General features: G+C 38.3%; 1 protein-coding gene across 2 annotated transcripts in view; it reads right to left on the reverse strand.

Annotated features, from left to right (window-relative positions):
• LOC130246452 (glutamate receptor ionotropic, kainate 5) overlaps positions 1-1,603 on the reverse strand; it is a 209,669-nt gene extending 208,066 nt beyond the window's left edge. For both annotated transcript variants that reach the window (XM_056479409.1, XM_056479408.1), the window contains exons 1-2: positions 1,416-1,603; positions 1,120-1,169 (exon numbers count right to left, since the gene is read on the reverse strand). The gene's annotated coding sequence lies outside the window, so the exon portion shown is untranslated. The remainder of the gene's footprint in view (positions 1-1,119; positions 1,170-1,415) is intronic.
• Positions 1,604-21,408: the final 19,805 nt, after the last annotated feature.

Genomic DNA, 21,408 nt, shown 5'->3' on the forward strand with positions numbered 1-21,408 from the left:
TCCCAATGGTCAGGGAGACATCAACGTTGCTACAATCTAAAAACTTGAAACGTATTTCTAAATAAAACTAACAAAACCTTTAATTAAAACAAACTAAAAATAAACTGAAATGGACTACAAAGTTTAATTTGTATCAAAATAAAGCGATTTTACTTTGAAAAGTAACTTGCTGACATGACTGACTCTGGAGTCTAACTCGAGCAGGGGTGTCCAAACTCATCCTGGAGGGCCGGTGTCCTGCATAGTTTAGCTCCAACCTTCAACACACATGCCTGGAAGTTTCTAGTATACCTGGAAGGAGCTTGATTAGCTGGTTCAGGTGTGTTTAATTGGGATTGGACCTAAAATATGCAGGAAACCGGCCCTCCAGGACCGAGTTTGGATGCCCCTGCTCTAGATAAATGTGAGGTTACGAAGGTCGGATATCTCTAAAAAAAAAAAGTGTCTCCATTTAGTCTTATTACTGTCTAATAGATACAAATGAGATTATTAAAGAGATCATGTAGTAACTGTCTTTGCTTCCAAGTATGTGTATATACTGTATGCTAGCCTTCCTCTCAGGTGATAAAGTTAAATAACCTTCAAACACACACACACACACACACACACACTGAGAGCCAGCAAAAGCGCAGCATTGTGGATAAGCTGTCACAATCACCATCAATCTGCACACTCTCTGCCTCACCCATGAAATACAAGCAGAGTTCACCGGCAGACGCATATACTGCTTTGACCATATATACGAGAAGTGTGTGTGTTTGTGTGAAGCATGTGTGAAGGATGTGTTTGACCTGAGCGCGTTGGTTTAGGTTGAGCGCTCCTGTGACACAGACAGTTGTTAATGGCTGTTGAGGGATGGGCAGATGGGGAGCGATGGAGGGAGCAGAAGGGGGGACCGTGACAGATGAGAGAAAGAATGAAAGATGGAGAGAAAGAAAGAGTAGGTGGAGACGATGAAAGAGAATAAAATGGCTGATGGACAACAGTAAAAGGAGGATCTGGAAATAACGTGGCTGTGGAGGGGGGGGGGGGGGGGGGGGGGAACGATTGCGGTCAACTCAATGCCTATAACACAAACACACAGAGAAAAAAAGAACAAGAAAAGAAAGACACACTCACCGTATAGCTTTTTCTTCTTCTTCAATTGTGATGCTGTTAAGTCTACTGCGCTATCAGAGAGAGAAAGACAGATTAAAGAATGCCAAGAAGACTATTGCAATAACTGTGCAAAAAAGGACGAGTTAAAGTGTCCGAGCGGCTCTCTGCATCACTCGCCGTTCATATGCATGAATGCAAAATGACTTGCTAATCGGAGTCCCGGTGAATTACACATGCGGTTATAAATCAACATGTCAGCATACATGCGCACACACACACATGCACACAGCGGCATGAACAGACTCCACAGGCGCTACCTCAGAGGACGCAAGCTCTCTCTCTCTCTCTCTATCCCCTCCTCCTTCTCTGTTCCCCGTTCTCCCTCTCTCAGCCTCTTCTGCGGTTTCTGTTTATTCACCACAGATCATTTCCCAAGAGAATGCAATGGTGGGTTCTCTTCATTTTCTGCGTCCTTGCCATCCTCCGGTTTTCACGCCCCCCGTTCCAGTCCGGCAGAATTGAGCTTGCTGTAATTTCTGGCAGCTGGGCTAATGTGTAAACTGCATTCGTGCCCTCTCGTTCTCTCTCTCTCTTTCTCTTCAGTGCCTCTTCAGCACTGCCTCCAATCCAATCAGAAGCACATCTCTCTCTCTCTCCCTCTCTCTCTCCCTCTCTCTATACACTCATTCCCACAAATACTGTAAAATAAACATCTGAATGTCAATTTATCCCAGTCATTCTGGCGTCTTGAGCTTTACCCTTCATCAAAACACATGCGTTCGATGAAGTTCTGTATCAAGGTGATACAGTACTGTTCATTTAATGGCGGAATAAGAATCTCCAAGCACCTCCAAGTCCGAGGCCATGGTGTTCCACCCGAAAAGGGTGGTTTGCCATCTCCAGGTTGGAGGAAAGTACTTACCCCAGGTAGAGGAGTTCAAGTATCTTGGGGTTTTGTTCACGAGTGAGGGAAGGATGGAACGTGAGATTGACAGGCGGATTGGTGCAGCGGCAGCAGTAGTGTGGTCGATGTACCGGTCCGTTGGGGTAAAGAAGAAGCTGAGCTGAAAGGCAAAGCTCTCGATTTACAGGTCAATCTAAGTTCCTACTCTCACCTATAGTCATGAGCTTTGGGTCATGACCGAAAGGACAAGATCTCAGATACAAGTGACCAAAATGAATTTCCTTCGCCGGGTAGCAGGGCATTCCCTAATGGATAGGGTGAGGAGCTCTGTACCCGGGAGGAGCTTGGAGTAGAGCCGCTGCTCCTCCACCTTGGGGAAGACCCAGGACACGCTGGAGGGACTATGTCTCTCAGGTGGCCTGGGAACGCCTCGCGATACCCCCGGAGGAGCTGGAGGAAGTGTCTAGGGAGAGGGAAGTATGGGGTTCTCTCTTAAGATTGCTACCCCCGCGATCCGGTCCCGGAAAAGCAGTAGAAAATGAAAGAATGAATAAATTAATAAATGAATGAATGAGTGAATGAATGAATGGAGACTTTATATTAAGTGATCTAGTATGAACTTTAACTGAATATTCATCATTTGTTACAATGTACTTATTTGGTAAATACATGTTTTTACATTGTACTTATGATTGATTAAATACCTGCATGTAATAATTTTTGTAATTACACTGCACTGTAACAAAGCCACACAATAGCTTTATGTTGTCCCAACACAAATCGATCAAGTTAACGTGATCGTTTCCAACACACCTGGAGTGGATTCAACATAAAACAATTTGGTTGTCCCCAAAACAACTTAAGAATTGTGTTGTTTCAACTCATTTAAAAAAAGTAGCAGTAAAAACATGTAAACAAGCAGGTCAATGTGTTGACCATCCCTTACACCTTAGCCCACCCTTAAACCTGCTTATCATCCCTAACCATACCCGTATCCCACCTCAAGAGCACCAGAAGTGTTCTACAATACATTAAGAACATGGTAAGTACATTGTATTTCTTTTTTGATGCTAGTACATAGCAACGCCGTTGATGTGATTCAAGACCTGTGAAGAGATGATGCCAACCATAAACTACCTGACAAAAGTCTTGTTGTCGATTCCAGTTGTAATAGCAAAAAACTTGTACTTATATAATAAATAACTTGACTTCTAGTTGATCATTTGTAAAATTGGCAGAAGGTAAATTTTCCTGTGAATCATCTGTTGAACTGCATCCCAATCATCACAAATACTGCAGAAGACCTGTTGGAACCCACATGGACCCAAGATTCTCACAGAAATCAGTCAAGTTTGGTGAAGGAAAAGCCATAGTTTGGGGTCACATTCAGTATGGGGGCATGCAAGAGATCTGCAGAGTCGATGGCAACATCAACAGCCTGAGGTATCAAGACATTTGTGCTGCCCATTACATTACAAACCAAAGGAGAGGGCAAATTCTTCAGCAGAATAGCGCTGCTCCTCATACTTCAGCCTCCACATAAAAGTTCCTGAAAGCAAAGAAAGTCAAGGTGCTCCAGGAATGGTCAGCCCAGTCACCAGACATAAACATTATTAAGCATGTCTGAGGTAAGATGAATGAGGAAGCATTGATGAATCCAAAGAATCTTGATGAACTCTGGGAGTCCTGCAAGAACGCTTTATTTGCCATTTCTGATGACTTTATTAATGTTATTGGAGTCATTGCAGAAATGTATGGATGCAGTCGTCCAAGCTCATGGGAGTCTTACACATGCACAATTTCATGCACAACCATCTATAGGGTTCTGTGGGCACAAATGCCCATGAGAATGAGTATTTTTGCTGACCATGTCCATCCCTTTATGACCACATTGTACCTATCTTCTGATGGCTACTTCCAGCAGGATAACACACCATGTCATAAAGAGTAAATCATCTGGTTTCTTGAACATGATAATGAGTTCGCTGTACTTAAATGGCCTCCACAGTCACCAGATCTCAGTCCTATAGAGCACCTCTGGGGGATGTGGCGGAACGAGAGATTCGCATCATGGATGTGCAGCTGACAAATCTGCAGTGATGCTCAACTGATCACAACTGCATCATGCTATCATGTCATTATGGACCAAAATCTCTGAGGAATATTTTCAGTACCTTGTTGAATATATCCCATGAAGAATGAAAGCAGTTAAGGCAAAATGGAGTCCAACCCAGTACTACTAAGGTGTACCTAATAAAGTGGCCAGTGAGTGTATATTCCCATGGTATTTTTTCCCGTTGACTTAATGATGAATAAAAAAATATTGCACCATTGCTGAATTAAAAATGTTTTCTGAAACATTTTTCTGAACATGATTTCTAACAAAATCATTTTAGAAATATATTCTCAATATTTCCCTTAGGGTTTATTTTCTGATAATGACCATTATGCATCAATTAAAACATGTATTTACAACCTCAACCTTCACATATAGTAATTCAGCCATGATGTCAGGTTCTACTGCTTCTATTTGTAAATACAAATAACACTATATACCATCTACTGTACTCTGAATGGCATGAATGGAAGTCAATGGAGCCCAGAGTCAAGTGTGACCGAAGCTTTGCCCTGAAAATCATTTAGTCACACAGAAACATCAAGAACGCATACCAGCTTTTCATGGATGCATGCACAAACACATGCACATAAATACTAAAGCAATTTAAGCCATGAGATGCTGTGTTACAGTAAATTTATCATGGAAGAGGAGTATGTCTGTCACACGTAAAGTGAATTTTAAGTTCTAATAAGTTAAAGCAACATTTATACTGAATTCAGCCAAATGTATCACCTAATTTAAAAAGCTTTGAATGTAGCTTATGTGTTTCATAAATATACAATCAAGCCCAAAATTATTCATACCCCAGGCAGATCCTGACAAAATTTTTGTTCAAATGAAAACAAAAGCTGAAAAATATTTCTTGTACATCATCTTATTTTTGGGAAGAAAAGACTCGCTGGTTGAATAAAAGTAACTTAAATCAGAATTTGGGGCTTGACTGCATAAGTGATCAAATGTTGTCTTTTTTTAACTATTATTTTTCATATTTAGGGGAAAAAAGATAATAACGTTTTGCATTAATATTTAATCAGATAAATTAGCTAGTAGTTAAATTAGTACTAGCAGACTAATATTATTCATTCATTTTCTTTTCAGCTTAGTCTTTTTATTAATCCGGGGTCGCCACAGCGGAATGAACCACCAACTTATCCAGCTCGTTTTTACGCAGCAGATGCCCTTCCAGCCGCAACCCATCTCTGGGAAACATTCACACACACTCATTCACACTCATACACTACGGACAATTTGGCTTACCCAATTCATCTGTACCGCATGTCTTTGGACTATGGGGGAAACCAGAGCACCTGGAGGTAACCCACGTGAACAATCCTCTATGGTCCAATTTTGGTGAGCCTGTGCAAATTGTAGCCTCAGTTTTCTGTTCTTAGCTGACAGGAGTGGCATCCGGTGTGATCTTCTGCTGCTGTAGCCCATCTGGCTCAAGGTTGGACGTGTTGTGTGTTCAGAGATGCTCTTTTTCAGACCTCAGTTGTAACGAGTGGTTATTTGAGTTACTGTTGCCTTTCTATCAGCTTGAACCAGTCTGGCCATTCTCCTCTGACATCGACAAGGCATTTGTGTCCACAGAACTGCCGCTCACAGGATATTTTCGATTTTTCGGACCATTTTCTGTAAACCCTAGAGATGGTTGTGTTTTGAAATCCCAGTAGATCAGCAGTTTCTGAATTACTCAGACCAGCCCGTCTGGCACCAACAACCATGCCATGTTCAAAATGACTTAAATCCTCTTTCTTCCCCATTCTGGTGCTCAGTTTTGAACTGCAGCAGATTGCTGGCATGTGATTGGCTGAATACAAATTTGCGTTAATGAGCAGTTGGACAGGTGTACCTAATAAAGTGGCCAGTGAGTGTAAATTTCTGCTATGAAAAACATCTGATAGCAATATCATAACTTTACTTCAAAAATAACTCTTTCACATGTTCAGGGTCCGATTGCCGGACAAAGTGAGGTAAACACATTGAGCGGTGGTCTAAGTAGGCTATATTACAAAAAAAAGAGACTAATGACTTTATAAAATATGACGACAGACATTCAAAGCTTAATTCTAAATCTCAATAGAAGCTTCGAATGTAAATATGACGTGACAAAAATTCAATTCAGTCAAAGTATTTTGTAAAAGAAACAACTTTAGATCATGATCTCACGGCAATTCGTAACTTTGTGATTTAGTGGTTAATTCGTATGAATACGTACAATCTCTTTCCTACAATTTAGTACGATTTGCTCATCACCCAATGAAGGTTGAGTTTAGGGGTGGGGTTTGGTGCCACGCCTCCATTTTAAAAATCGCACATTCTCTAATCTCGTATGAATTAGCCACTAAGCTGACAATACGTAAAATAGTTACGTTTCCTCATGAGATCAGGCCATCTTGACCATCTAGAATGACTGAATATTTGCAGGTTAGAAACTGGACAGGTAAATATATCATCATCTGTCTTTTTAATTATTTCCGGCTTGTTCTAGAAAGATAATAGTGTATGAAAGAGTGTTTGATGTTACTTGAACATAAGATAGAGGCTTAAACTCATCACTGCAGGAACTGTCTCATTCTATCACATGCATTTACACACACTGTTTTCTCTCTCGTTCTTCCTTCAGCTCAGACGGATGCCCTGTAGGGAATTTGTTATTGTGAGTCCCTTGTCTGTCTCATTTTCCCTTCTCTTTCTGTAATACACACACACCCACGCGAGCTCCTATGACACACGCTGTCACGCAATCAGACATGCTCTCGACGGCATTCAGCAAACGCACCACAAAGTCATGCAAAACAGTATTTTGATTAGACGACACACCTGATTTATTATCATTAGCACGAGCCATCCATTCTGTTCCGGTAAGAGTCAGCTCTCGCCGTGGGAATGCTGGGACATTGGTCCGCGCGGGGTGACAGCAGGAAATGAGATCTCGCAGCAGGAACTTATTGATGTATGTAATGCACGGCCATGTTTTCACCTGAGATTAAAAGCAGCCGAAAGGAGAGAGGCAATATGAAGAGCAGAAGTGCAGAAAAAAATGAAAATGCCAAAAGGGCCATTGCCGCGAAAGGTCAACTGCTTTCACAAACTATTATTGACCCTTGAATATAACATTAGAAAGGTGCCGAGTGCCCTTCTGGTGATTTGTACAACCACTTTCAAGTGTTTGCTATAATATTCAATATAGGCCAGCAATAGATTTACCAGAGACAACTGTGACATGCTCAGAATATGAAATGAATTACCTTAAAATAGTCATGGTACACAGTTAGATTAGCATTATTTTGATTTGTTTATAGGGCTGGGTGATATTGCAAAAACAATTATCACTAGATCATGTTTCATATCATTCGGTAATGATAATTAATGAATATTTTTTTAACATTTAAGAAAATTTGGATTTTTTTTAACCACTTTATTTTAATTTACCAACATTACCAAGGCAAACAGTTTTTATAGTCAATAACAAAAATATTTAAAGGGCACCTATGGTAAAAAATCTACTTTTCAAGCTGTTTGGACAGACATATGTGCATGTATGGTGTATAGACCGTCATATTGGGGTGATATAAGCACACCCAGTGCTTTTTTTTCAATTTAACAACATAAAAAACGGTGGACCAATTGGAGCGGTTTTCAAATCGACCGCAACTTTACGTAGGAGTGCGGTCCCCCCACCCACCAATATTGATTGACAGGCGCGTCATCATATCCTCAGTTTGTTGATTCACGTCCATCATTTTCAGCGTGAGTTGAAGCGATATCACTAAAGGAACACCCTAGCTCTATTTTTAGATGCAAGGCTCATTGGGCTCAACACAAGATCAATATTCTCCACATTATCGCTCTAATCGGAATTATTGGTTGTATCTTTAGGTAGGTTTGCAAACATGTGTACTTCTCATTGAGTCTACCTTATACTTCAGCCGTTTGCATTTCTCGCGATCCCAGAAGCTCCCTGTGATCTTAACTAGCATGCGTTTTAGAATTCTAAACATAGGTTTCTATCAGGGTACACTCAAGTCGACGGCTGGGCGCCGCGGACCGCTGCAGAAACCTGTGTTTAGAATTCAAAAATGCGTGGCGCGACGATTCGGGACACTTCAGGTTTCTGCCGCGCCACAGAGAGTGTCTGGTGTGCCGTGTCGCGGCTTCGAGCGGCGCATCCGGTGCCTCAGTCAAAGTTAATTCAGTGTGCGTGGTTATTAGTTTCTGTGTACAAGCTCGCCACTTGAAACTAGCACACAGTTGGCTGTAAAACTACAAAGACACATATGATTTTGTACTCTCTGCCTGGTCTGTGTCCGAGCCGTACATGTACGACTGAATGCTGAACCTCTCACTCCAGCTCCTTCTCTGTCTGCCTGTCAGACTCTGTTGCAAACGGAAAGCCGAAACTAATTTACATATGAAGCAACACACCAATAAATCAGATAACTGTGGACACGCCCCCAACATGACACTTTTTAACACATTATAATAAAAAAATCTGAATTGTGTTTTAAACTGAACCTAAACTGGCACACTCAGAAGAACCATAATATTAATATTAAATCATAAAAAAGAGGTAAACTATATGCCCTTTAAACAAAATATCTGATCTCTTTATAATAAAATAAACATAAGTGTTGAAGAGACTCTTAAACTTGACAAATAAAATGTTACAAAGTGTGTGCAATGATAAAGTGTAAATGCTGAACAATCAAAGCAAACTTTAGGGTAGATCATCTGGAAGGTGTCAATAATAATAATACAGTAAACCTCAAACTCTGTAAACAAACAAATTGTGAGAATCAAATCTGAGCTTAAGTTAAAGAACCACTATTCAAGTACATGTTGCAACATTATATATTGTGAAGTTGAGTGACTATATTACCCCCTATGCAAACAATTCTTTCAGATGGGAAGCTAGTGGCTGGGATATACATGAAAAGAAACCAAAAAGCCACTCTGGCGACATCCTTACATATTTTTTTATTTACAATCTCCTCGCAGCTGCTATATGGCACTCATTTTCGTATGTGTTGTTATTCTGACCTGAAGTGACAAGCGCGAGCACGTGATTTCCTTCACTATTTTCTATGGCGTCTCTCGAAACTAGCCGACCATCAACCGTTTTCTCAGAGGATGACAAACGGACAAACTATTGCTGCAGCTCCGATACAAGTTTACGAAGAAAAGTTTTTAAAAAACACTGCAGTGGTTGGATGTGCTGTGTTTGTCTAAGATAATTAGTCTGCCGCTATTAGGGATGTGCGTTTTGGGGAAAATAACGCAAAATATCTAATTGCGATTTTTTTTTTTAAAGATATTGCGATTTGATTTGCGATTTAATTTTGTAGTCAAGCTTCAGCTCAATAATCTGTAAGTCGTGGCAACAATTCTGTGACAGTTCTTAAAAATGACCTGTTTTTGTTCAGTGTCTGACTTTGAAATCTAAATATTCCCATATTACCAGTGCTGTTTTTCTTTGATATTAATTATTCTATTAATGCTTCTGAAGTAGCAGACGCCATTATCCCACTTGTCCGCGCTTTCCTGATTGTTTGTTTGTTTGTTTGTTTGTTTCTATTGCGGGCGTTTTGCATAGTTTTGTTGTGCCACCCTGATTGGGCAGAACGAAATTGCATTCACTCAATTGGCTAGTAAAGACTGTCACACACAGACGGCAGTCACGCATTTGTTCTGGGTGGGGGAAAATAAATAATTTTTCACATCGCAGTCTCTTACGATTAACTAATCGCAATGTTTCAAATTGCGATTGAGATTTGATTTCAATTAATCGCACAGCCCTAGCTGCCATTATTGAAATGTATATATTCCACACAAAGTATGAAGCAGATTGGTTAGTTATACATGCATAAAATCGCAGAGCGCTCGCAGCATTCGGAAAAGTTCAGATTTGGAAAATGCGCGCACGTCACGTGTAATGCAATGTGTATTTATATAGCAGATTTTTATAGTGTATGGCCATACACCCAAATCGCTTGAGAGGGGGTCTCTCCACACCACCACTCGTGTGCAGCATCTACTTGGATGATGCAATGGCAGCCACAGGACAACGGCACAAGTGCGCTCACCACACACCAGCTATAGGTGGAGTGGAGAGACAGAGTTAATTCGGTGGATGGGGATGATTAGGAGGCCATGATCGGTAAACAAATCGGTAAACACCGATGAAGAGAATTTGGCCAGGACACCGGGGTTAAACCCCTACTCTTTACGAGAAGTGCCATGACATTTTTTTTAATGACCACAGAGAGTCAGGACCTAGTTTTATCATTAAGGTTTAAGGTTTAGGTTAGGTTTAACATTAAGATGATGCTAACTGACAGTACAGTGTTCCCATCACTATACTGGGGCATCAGGACACAGACAGCAGGTTGAATGGCCCCTGGTGGTCTCACTAACACCTCTTCCGGCAACAACCTAGCTTTCCCATGTGGTCTCCCTTCCAGGTACTGACCAGGCGCAGCCCTGCTTGGCATCAGTGGGCGACCATGTGAGAGTTGCAGAGAGCTAGTTTCCGGAAAGAAAACTGTGAAATCATCACGCAGGCTGTTTTGTTCAGTGATAAGCTGTTTGGGAAGCTAAATCCAGCAAGGCTTGGTGAAAAACACTGTTCAACTGAGCTAGAAGATCTACTTTTCTTGTCAGTGGTATTTATGTGCAACAGCTCAAGCTAATGAAGCCTTATCTAGACTGTGTGTGTGTGTACACAGTTGAAGTCAAATTTATTAGCCGTCCTGAGATATTTCCCAACTGCTGTTTAACGAAGAGAAGACTTTTTTAAAAAAAAAAACATATTACTTTTAATAACCAATTTCCTTAAGTCTTTGCCATAGTGACAGCGAATTATGTTTTTCAACATATTTTCAAGACACTAGTATTCAGCTTAAAGTGCCATTTAAAGACTTTAGTTATTAGACAAAAGTGGTTTGTTCTATAGACAATTAAAAAATTCTGAAGGGGGATAACAATACTGACCTTAAATAGTTTTTTTTTTTTTTAAACAATGTTTTATTCCAGCCAAACTAAAACAATAAGACTTTATCCAGAAGAAAAAAGTTATAGGAAATACATTTCAAATCCCATTGGTCTGTTAAACATCACTTGGCAAATATTTGAAGATGAATAAAAATTTCACAGAAGGGATAAAAAAATATTGAAAATATAGCTGGTCTATAACAGTTTATAAAGTTTTTGGTTTGGTTTGTATAAAAGTTCTTTGGTTATTGTTTTTGGTTTACATTGTAACAAAATCCCCTATTTTACATTTAGAATTACCATACACCACCATAAAATGCCTTGTAATCTGCCTGTTGTGATCACCAGCGATGTAGCTCTTATGGATTTCTGGAGAACAGTCCCTGTCATTCACCTGAACCACATATCCCATCGTGCCCTGTAGTCACACACTGGTTTCAGGTCACCTTCCTGATTACATATACAGCTAAAGCTCATCATGACTGATTACATGGACTATGTACACACAACTCACACTAGTGGTAGGCAAAGCAAGGCTTCACGAAACACTGAAACAGTTAAGCAAATGTGTCAAAGCTTCGAAACGTTTGTGAAACACGTCTCTACAGTGACTTAGTGGTCATTTTTATGCATTGCTCTGGAACAGCTTCAGCAAAGAAACAGTTAAGCAAATTGAGGTATTAAACCCCACATTGTAGAGTTGAGGTTTCAAGTGATTTAGTGAAGCATTGAGAGTAGGCTTGTGCCGGTATTCGGTAATGCGATAAATCACGGTAATGAATATGCACGATATTGTTATCGCGGGCACTTCAAAATACCGTGAAAAATAATAGATCCGAATTTTTATTCTTAGAATGCGCCTTAGCTTATTTTCCATCAACCGCTTGAAGAAACACTGCGTATAAGCTGCGCAGAACTGATGCGCACTCTGATGTAAACAATCCCCACATGTAGAAGCATTGTGTGCACGCAGTGCGCTCCGCCGCTGCCACCGCACTATAATCCTCACACGAAGAAGAAGCATGGCGGAAGGAGGAACGCTGCCGTCAATTTATCCCCCTTCAGCTTATTTTCCATCAACCGCTTGAAGAAACACTGCGTATATGCTGCGCAGAACTGACGCGCACTCTAATGTAAACAATCCCCGCATGTAGAAGCACTGTGTGCACGCAGTGCGCGCCGCCGCTGCCACCGCTCTCTAATCCTCACACGAAGAAGAAGCATGGCGGAAGGAGGAACGCTGCCGACACTTTATCCCCCTTCAAAAAGGGTAAAATCAGAGGTTTGGAAATATTTTGGGTTCCAAAAAAATGCAGAGGGATTACTGATCGAAGACGGTGGTTTCCCTTTGCACATTCACTTTGATATAATTGCTCAAGTTTACTTTTATATTGTGTATTGTTTTATTTATATTTATTTGTATTTAAATGTTTGAAGTACTTTTAGTTAATTAAACAGTTATTAAAGTTACTAAGTTGACGAAACTGAAGTTTTTTGTGTTTTTTTACCTGTTTCTCTAGTAAAATTACAATATCGTGATAATACCGTATACCGTGATAAAAGCTCAATCAATTAATCGCAGCATGAAAATGTGATACCGGCACATGCCTAATTGAGAGTTCACTGCTCTTAAAGTTACAGTGCACAATATTCCTGCTGCCGACTGTTTTTATCATTAATAAAACAACAAAAGGACAAAATCACTCACTGCTCTTGACTGAAGGACTTATTGTATTTATTTCCCTTTCCTTATTAACAGGGAAATAACTGTATATACAGTTGAAGTCAGAATTAGCCCTCCTGAATTATTAGCGACCCTTTTCCACCCCAATTTCTGTTTAATGGAAAGACTTTTTTTAATCACATTTCTAAACACAATAGTTTTAATTACTCATTTCTAATAACCGATTTCTTTTATCTTTGCTATGATGACAGAACATAATATTTTACCAAATATTTTTATATAATATAATATACAAGCATTCAGATTAAAATGTGATTCAAAGGCTTAATTAGGGTAAATAGGCAAGTGATTGATTAACAGTAGTTTCTTCTGCAGACAATCAAAATATATATTGCTTAAGGGGGCTAATAATATTGACCTTAAAATAGGTTTCAAATTTTTAAACCTGCTTTTATTCTAGCCAATATAAAACAAATAAGCCTTTCTCCAGAAGAAAATAATATTATAGGAAATACTGTGAAAAATTCCTTGCTCTGTTAAACATCATTTGGGAAATATAATTTTTTTTTTTTTAATTCACAGGAGGACGAATATTTTTGACTTCAACTGATAATCGTTTTGAATAATCGTGATTACAATTATGACTAAAATAATCTTGATTATGATTTTTCCCATAATCGAGCAGCCCTAACACAGAGCATGATTTATTTTATCAGAATTGGTTCAATAATGGTATTTTGTTAGTGCCGCAGTTAATAAATCCTCATGGATTTTTGTTATCTTGCCCTGAATTTCTTAAAAAATTTTAACTACTAGTTAAACAAAGAGAATTTGCTATTGTTTTGGATGCAATTCCAAAGGGTGTGGTCTTGCTTTAAAAAAAAAACTGTATTTCAGAAGGGATCAGCGTAGGTAATGCTTTTAAAAACATTTTCATTGAAAATATTGATGTTACAAAACAACAGTGTAACAATTAAGTTATAAGGTATGCTCTCTGCTCGCTCTGTCTACCTACAGCAAGATATTTTTGGCTTTCTTTGATCATATTTTTGGGTTAAAGCTTGGAAGTTGACAAATAAGTTTTGCATAGATAACAAAATTAAAGAAGTGTCGTACAAAATACCTCATAGAATTTACCCTGCTAAACATGTTTTGGAAAGATTCAAACTTAGTATTTCATATGTGTGAATTTTGTGGTCAAGAAAATTTTTTTCCATTTTATTTAATCAAGAATATTTTGGAATGATTTAGAATTGTTTATTAACAAAAACTGGAGTATAATAAATTTGTTTATATGATGTACTGTTTTAATACCTCTTGTTCTTGTGGCGTTGAATTAAAATTTTTTAATTAAATTAAAAAATAAAATAAAAACACAGCATGTACGCTGAACATGAACAAATATAATCCCAATTAGACTAAAATTAACCTATTTTGCCCACCAGATCTGTTGTGGATAAAGGCTAAATTAAAATTAAACTTGACAAAAAAAAGAGTCATAGAAATGTACAGTATGGCGTTGTATTTTGAAGCTACAGTCAATGAAAACACAGCCAGGACTTAATATCATATGCATGAACAGATGACAGTTGAGCTGAGTTTGACATAATTCAGCAGTCTACATGCAGGGGCGCCCCCAAGGGTGTCCAAATTCTGGCCACCCCCACCCCAATATGATTGTGCTGTTGACATTATTAATTTAAATGTACTTATGTAATTTGCCAATATTTCAATAAATAAATAAAATGCAGCCACTAAATTATTGTTGGTGCCACTGACGTAGCTGATTTACTACCTCTCCCCCTCAGTGCTGGTTCAAAGCTGGTGAAAGCAAACTGACGCATGCGCGCAGAAAACCATTCCCGCGCGCCTCACGCACACCTGTGTGAATCCCGGTTGTTTACATTCATGCCGATAAAACACGCGCCGCGAAAGCGGAGTAACAGACTTACGTGTCTGTGTCGGCACGCAGCGAGTTTTGCAAGTCGACTAAACTAAAGTTTATATAATATGATGATGATGATGTAACTTTCACTAAGCATGGCTATAAAGCAGAAAGGAGGGATAAAGAGTCAGGAAGGTAAGACTTCATAACATTATTTCTCGGGTCTAAAACAACAGATAATCCTATAAAACATATATTTTTTGTATTTTTTAGAATAGTCTCAATTAATATTCATGCAAAAGGTTTCTTAAGTGATCTTAGCATATCGTTCTAGAAGCATTTAGGATTAATTAGCATTTAGAAATAATTCTGTTATTCAGAAACAAAAATATAACATTACAGTGAATTCATTATTTTTTTGTGTGCCACCCCAAGATTTGGTGCGGCCTTTTTTTGGCCACCCCTAAGAAAATTTTCTGGGGGCGCCACTATCTACATGTGTTTGCTGAAACATACGCATCAAATTTTACAATAAACACGATAAATTAACAAAAGGTGTAACTAAACATACCTTATGCCTCTTCAGAGAGGAGAAGAATAAATGTGTAATCTGTAAATCTTGCATTTTGTGTCCTGAGGCCAGATTGAACTTGCCTCGTGCTGTCGTTGTTCAGTAATGCACAGTAAACAAATTGACGCTCACGTTTTCAAAATAAAAGTCCCACATGCATAGTAAGTGTACGCTTAAAAATAACTAAGGGAGGAAAATAAACATTTTTGTCTCACTAGAAAACGTTGTTGCTTATCAAACGCATTATGAGGCGTGCATATTAATGATCTCAGAGCTTGATGACATGGCTGCGCTTCAGGTCCGGATGATATACTGGTCTTTTATTATTCTACTATGCCTTGATATACCCAGATTTTCATTGTAGGGCACCTTTAAGGTAAATGGTTGTAAACAATTTATTTGGGCTGAATTTAAACAAACAAATAATCTAAATAAATCAATTAGTATCTCTAACACTCAGAGTAAACAACATTTCCTAAACGCCTTCCTTACATTTTTACACATTAGCTCTGCTCTCAGATGCACATAACCAGTGCTGGGGAGTAACTAGTTACATGTAACGGCGTTATGTAATTTAATTACAAAATAAATGTTACAGTAATTCGTTACAGTTACTGAGAAATATGTGTAATTAAATTACAGTTACTTATGAAAATGTTAAAGATTACAAATAGGGTTACATCTAAAAAGTTTTCTTTAAAAATCTGGGATATTCATTCATTCATTTTCTTTTCGGCTTAGTCCCTTTATTAATCCAGGGTCGCCACAGTGGAATGAACCGCCAATTTATCCAGCACATGATTTATGCAGCGGATGCCCATCTCTGGGAAACATCCATACACACTCACTCACACACTACGGACAATTTAGCCGTCCCAATTCACCTGTACCGCATGTCTTTGGACATTTTGGACTTTTAACCTAGCCTTTTCACACAGTGAAGCTATTTTATTAGTAAAATAGCGCAGTAGCGTTCACACAAGCTACATTTACCAATCGCAGATCAATTAGTAACGGCACCGACATTCACAGAGCTGTGAAGCCAGTGTCTAGCCAATAAAAATAAATCCATATGATGGTGAGAATGATGATTTCTTCTTCTTCTTTCTGTTTTTCCATGGTTGACCAAAAAAGTTTTCAACTTTTTGGTGCATTACTGCCACCTCTCGCTCTGGTCGCTGATGTCGCCAACCAATTTTTTTGATGAAATTTGCTTGATGGAAAGATGAAAGGCTAAAGTATATATATATGATAATTACTATTAGTTCATGATAGTTACTAATGATACTACATTATGTAGTGTTATTCATTAATGAAGAGTTGTAAATATATGTATATATAAAAATTCTAATGCTTTTGCTTCTTAGACTTTACACACCTGAAACTTGTCTATAGCACTTGTTCACTGCTGCTCTTATAGTTGTGTAAATTGCTTCCTTGTCCTCATTTGTAAGTCGCTTTGGATAAATATCGTCTGCTAAATGACTAAATGTAAATGTAATATATATATATATATATTCAATATAATGCTTAGGCTTTTTCTAAATATTTAGCTTTATAATTTACTATAGTATTTTAAATGTGTAACACCTGGTTTTATTGGATTTTTTGCTGTTATATACTATAGTTTGTTTCTGTTTAGTACAGCATATTATTTACAGTAAATAATTGAACTGAACAGTTATGCCACATATGTTTCATTGACAGTTTTATTGATCACTAAGATATGATTGACTTGGATTTCAGTTGCTTCGATTTAAAAATGAAAATGAAAAATAGCTTCGGTGTAATTTTTTAAATTGCAAATGCTACAAAAATCCCCCTGCACAACTAACTAAAATTTTGACTTGTAACATCAGTAAACACGTTTTTGTTATAAGATCTGGTTTTGTGGTGGCTGTACTTTAAAATTTAAATTAATATAATCTTGAATGATGACAGTGATGTAAGATTGTGAAATTCTAACACTAAACAGAGTGCTACTGTAAGGTCACACATGCTTGGTATAAATGCTTGAAAATGATTTAGTTGAAAATATTCATTAGAAATTTAGAAGTAATCAAAAAGTAATCAGATGTAATCAGTTACTTTACTTTTATGAAGTAATCGAAAAGGTACACTACTTATTACATTTTAAATAGGGTAATTTGTAATCTGTAATCTATTACATTTTCAAAGTAACCTCCCCAACACTGCGTATAACACACTCTATGCTGTTTTAATGCAGTCTCATTGAATTCTTTAATTAAACTGTGTTTAAGTTAAATTAAAGTAGGATTTACGGTTCTTCCATCAGATGCAATATCCATAAAAATCATTCACATGACTGATAAACAAGATCATAATTCAAAACTTTCAAATTCACCGACACGCTCGACTGCCTGTTGCATGAACACTTCAGTCTCTTTAGTGCAGGCCAGGGAAATGCAGCAATCAGACTGAAGCATAAAGTCATTTATAGGGCCATGTGCTGACAGTGGGCTTTGCATAAATATCATATACACTTATTTACAACTAGCGGCCTTACTTTGTGCAAAGAAAATCAAAGATGAAACAAGAAAACTAAATTTCTCTGAACCCCTTTATTGGATAGATTGCTGCCATTTTCATTCCTTCAAACATCACAATAAAGTAAATAAATGTGGACAGTGAGTTCGCACATCATCAGCTGTGTTTGTTAACACACAAAAGCAGGACTGGATGCAAATTACGATCGAAGAAGTAATAAAAAAATTAAATGTCGGCAAACACACAAAGAGCCTTGATTTAGGTCTGTGTTCATAAAAACGCAAACTTAGTGGCATTTCATCCAAAATCATCTAGTAATGTTCACTGATAATTTACGTAAACCTATTTGAGGCTTTTAAGTACAGTTTAACCTCAGAGTGATCTGGTGGAAGTGACTGGATGATATTTAGGTAATTGTGTTGCACTGACTTAAAGACTTGGACTTTGGTCTGAAAAAATAGAGGAACAAATGCTGAAAAAAAAAGTGCTTTTGTGTGACTATTCAACAGTGCAACAAAGATTAAAGCTCTCTCTCTCTCTCTCTCTCTCTCTCTCTCTCTCTCTCTCTCTCTCTCTCTCTCTCTCTCTCTCTCTCTGTTTTAATTTAAAATTGAAACCACACTTTTAACTTAATAATTTGTAATTGACTATATATATATATATATATATATATATATATATATATATATATATATATATATGCATACTTTATACTTGTATAGCCCCTTTAAGCTATATATTTTTTCAATAGTCTACAGAACAAACCATCGTTATACAATAACTTGCCTAATTACCCTAACCTGCCTAGTTAACCTAATTAACCTAGTTAAGCATTTAAATGTCACTTTAAGCTGTATAGAAGTGTCTGGAAAAATATCTAGTAAAATATTATTTACTGTCATTAAGGCAAAGGTAAAATAAATCAGTTATTAGAAATGAGTTATTAAAACTATTATGTTTAGAAATGTGTTGAAAAAAAATCTGCCCTCCGTTAAACAGAAATTGGGGAACAATAAACAGGGGGGCTAATAATTCAGGAGGGCTAATAATTCTGACTTCAACTGTGTATATGTGTATATGGATAGATAGATAGATAGATAGATAGATAGATAGATAGATAGATAGATAGATAGATAGATAGATAGATAGATAGATAGATAGATAGATAGATAGATAGATAGATAGATAGATAGATAGATAGATAGATAGATTTGAAAATTGATAATAAAGCCTCAGAAAGTGTTTATGCAAATAATTTTCTCTGTGATGAAAAATGTGATATCTATCTAGGACAATAAATCAATGTACATATAATATAATAAACTTATGTTGAGAGAGAGTTTTTGTGTTGAAATTTGGAGGAATACATTCAAATCTAATTTGCGATCTTTATGTATATTAAACAAGAAACTAATTTGAATTATAGAAAATATGGGGTATTTGAAACATACAAATTCTTTAATTTTAAAGATTTGAAGGTATTAATTATTTGGTAAAACCTTAAACGGCACAAATTATGTTTAAACCTAATCATATTGGCGCAAAAAAGTTGTTAAAAAATTTAAATATATATTTTATTCCCCACAAACTAAAAGAAACGACTTTCTCCAGAGGAAAAAATAGAATAAAAAATGTCCTTCCAATTTTTCCACGGGAAAAATTCATTCATTTTCCTTGGCTTAGTCCCTTTATTAATCAGGGTTCACCACAGCAGAATGAACCGTCAACTATACCAGCATATGTTTTTAACAGTGAATGCCCTTCCAGCTGCAACCCAGTAATGGGAAGCTCCCATACAATCTAATTCACGCACATACACTGTTGCCAAATTTAGTCAATTCAATTCATCTTCACCGCATGTGTTTGAACTGTGGGGGAAACAGGAGCACCCACACTCACACGGGAGAACATGCAAACTCCACACAGAAGTGCCAACTGGCCCAGCCAGGACTCAAACCAGCGATCTTCTTGTAAAAGAATTACAATTTCACAGCAGGGCTACTAACGAATTTCTACTTCACCAAAAGACAGAACTTGAAAAGTGGTGCAGCTTTCCACACTCATTCCCCCATGGCAAACGAGAAAAGTAATCCAGGTTAAATAAAAGGTAATCAGGCTCAGCGCTATATCTGTCAGCTGGACTGAAGGAGAAAGCGGCGGTGAGAGGGACTCATCCTGTTCTCCAAGACTTGACTGTGTGGTCCCTCTGTTCATAGAAAGAGAGAGAGACAGATTGACATTCCATCCCGCAACACGACCTCATCCGGCGAATAGTGATTAGCCAATCAGCATTCCGGTCACGCGAGCTCCGCTATCAATGAGTGAGTGAGACGGAGCGAGAGATAGTGAGCCGTGCAGAGACACAGAGAGAGACAAGCTGGCCTGCAGATTCAATGGGAAGCGAAGCTAGCCGATGTTGATGCAAAGTACTGACAAACGGCGAGATGAAGCATTAGGCATGACTGATGAAGATGTATGGTGCATGGCGCGCATGCACACACACACAAACGCTCCATCATGGATAATGCCACACACAGCAGGACACCTGTGAGGCTCCATACATGTACATTCATGCATATTTACTGTGTTGACTCATGCTGAATGAAACAAATACACACGCATGTGAAGAGCAGGATGAATCTGCTGTACACTTATACCTTCAGAGGCCGCAGGGAAATACAGTTAAAGAGCACCTATGGTAAAAAATCTACTTTTAAGCTGTTTGGACAGCCATATGTGCATGTATGGTGTATAGACCGTCATATTGGGGTGATATAAGCACACCCAGGGCTTTTTATTTCAATTTAACAACATAAAAAACGGTGGACCAATTGGAGCTGTTTGCAAATCGACCGCTACCTGACGTAGGAGAGCGGTCCCCCCGCCCACCAATATTGATTGACAGGCGTGTCATCATATCCTCAGTTTGTTGATTCACGTCCGCCATTTTCAGCGTGAGTCGAAGCGATATCACTAAAGGAACACGCTAGCTCTATTTTTAGATGCAAGGCTCATTGGGCTCAACACAAGATCAATATTCTCCACATTATCGCTCTAATCGGAATTATTGGTTGTATCTTTAGGTAGGTTTGCAAACATGTGTACTTCTCATTGAGTCTACCTTATACTTCAGTCGTTTGCATTTCTCGCGATCCCAGAAGCTCCCTGTGATCTTAACTAGCATGCGTTTTAGAATTCTAAACATCGATTTCTATCAGGGTACACTCAAGTCGACGGCTGGGCGCCGCGGACCGCTGCAGAAACCTATGTTTAGAATTCAAAAATGCGTGGTGCGACGATTCGGGACATTTCATGTATCTGCTGCGCCACAGAGAGTGTCTGGTGTGCCGTGTTGCGGCTTCGAGCGGCGCATCCGGTGCCTCAGTCAAAGTTTATTCAGTGTGCGTGATTATTAGTTTCTGTGTACAAGCTCAGCACTTGAAACTAGCACACAGTTGGCTGTAAAACTGTACAAAGACACAACTGATTTTGTACTCTCTGCTTGGTCTGTGTCCGAGTTGTACATACGGCTGAATGCGGATCCTCTCAGTCTGCCTGTCTGTGTTACAAACGCAGAGCAGGTGAGCTCATGGCCCCGCCCACTTGTTACGTTGGCGGGAAGCCGAAACTAATTTACATGTGAAGC

This window comes from Danio aesculapii, chromosome 19, assembly GCF_903798145.1.
Source record: "Danio aesculapii chromosome 19, fDanAes4.1, whole genome shotgun sequence".
NCBI lineage: Eukaryota > Metazoa > Chordata > Actinopteri > Cypriniformes > Danionidae > Danio > Danio aesculapii.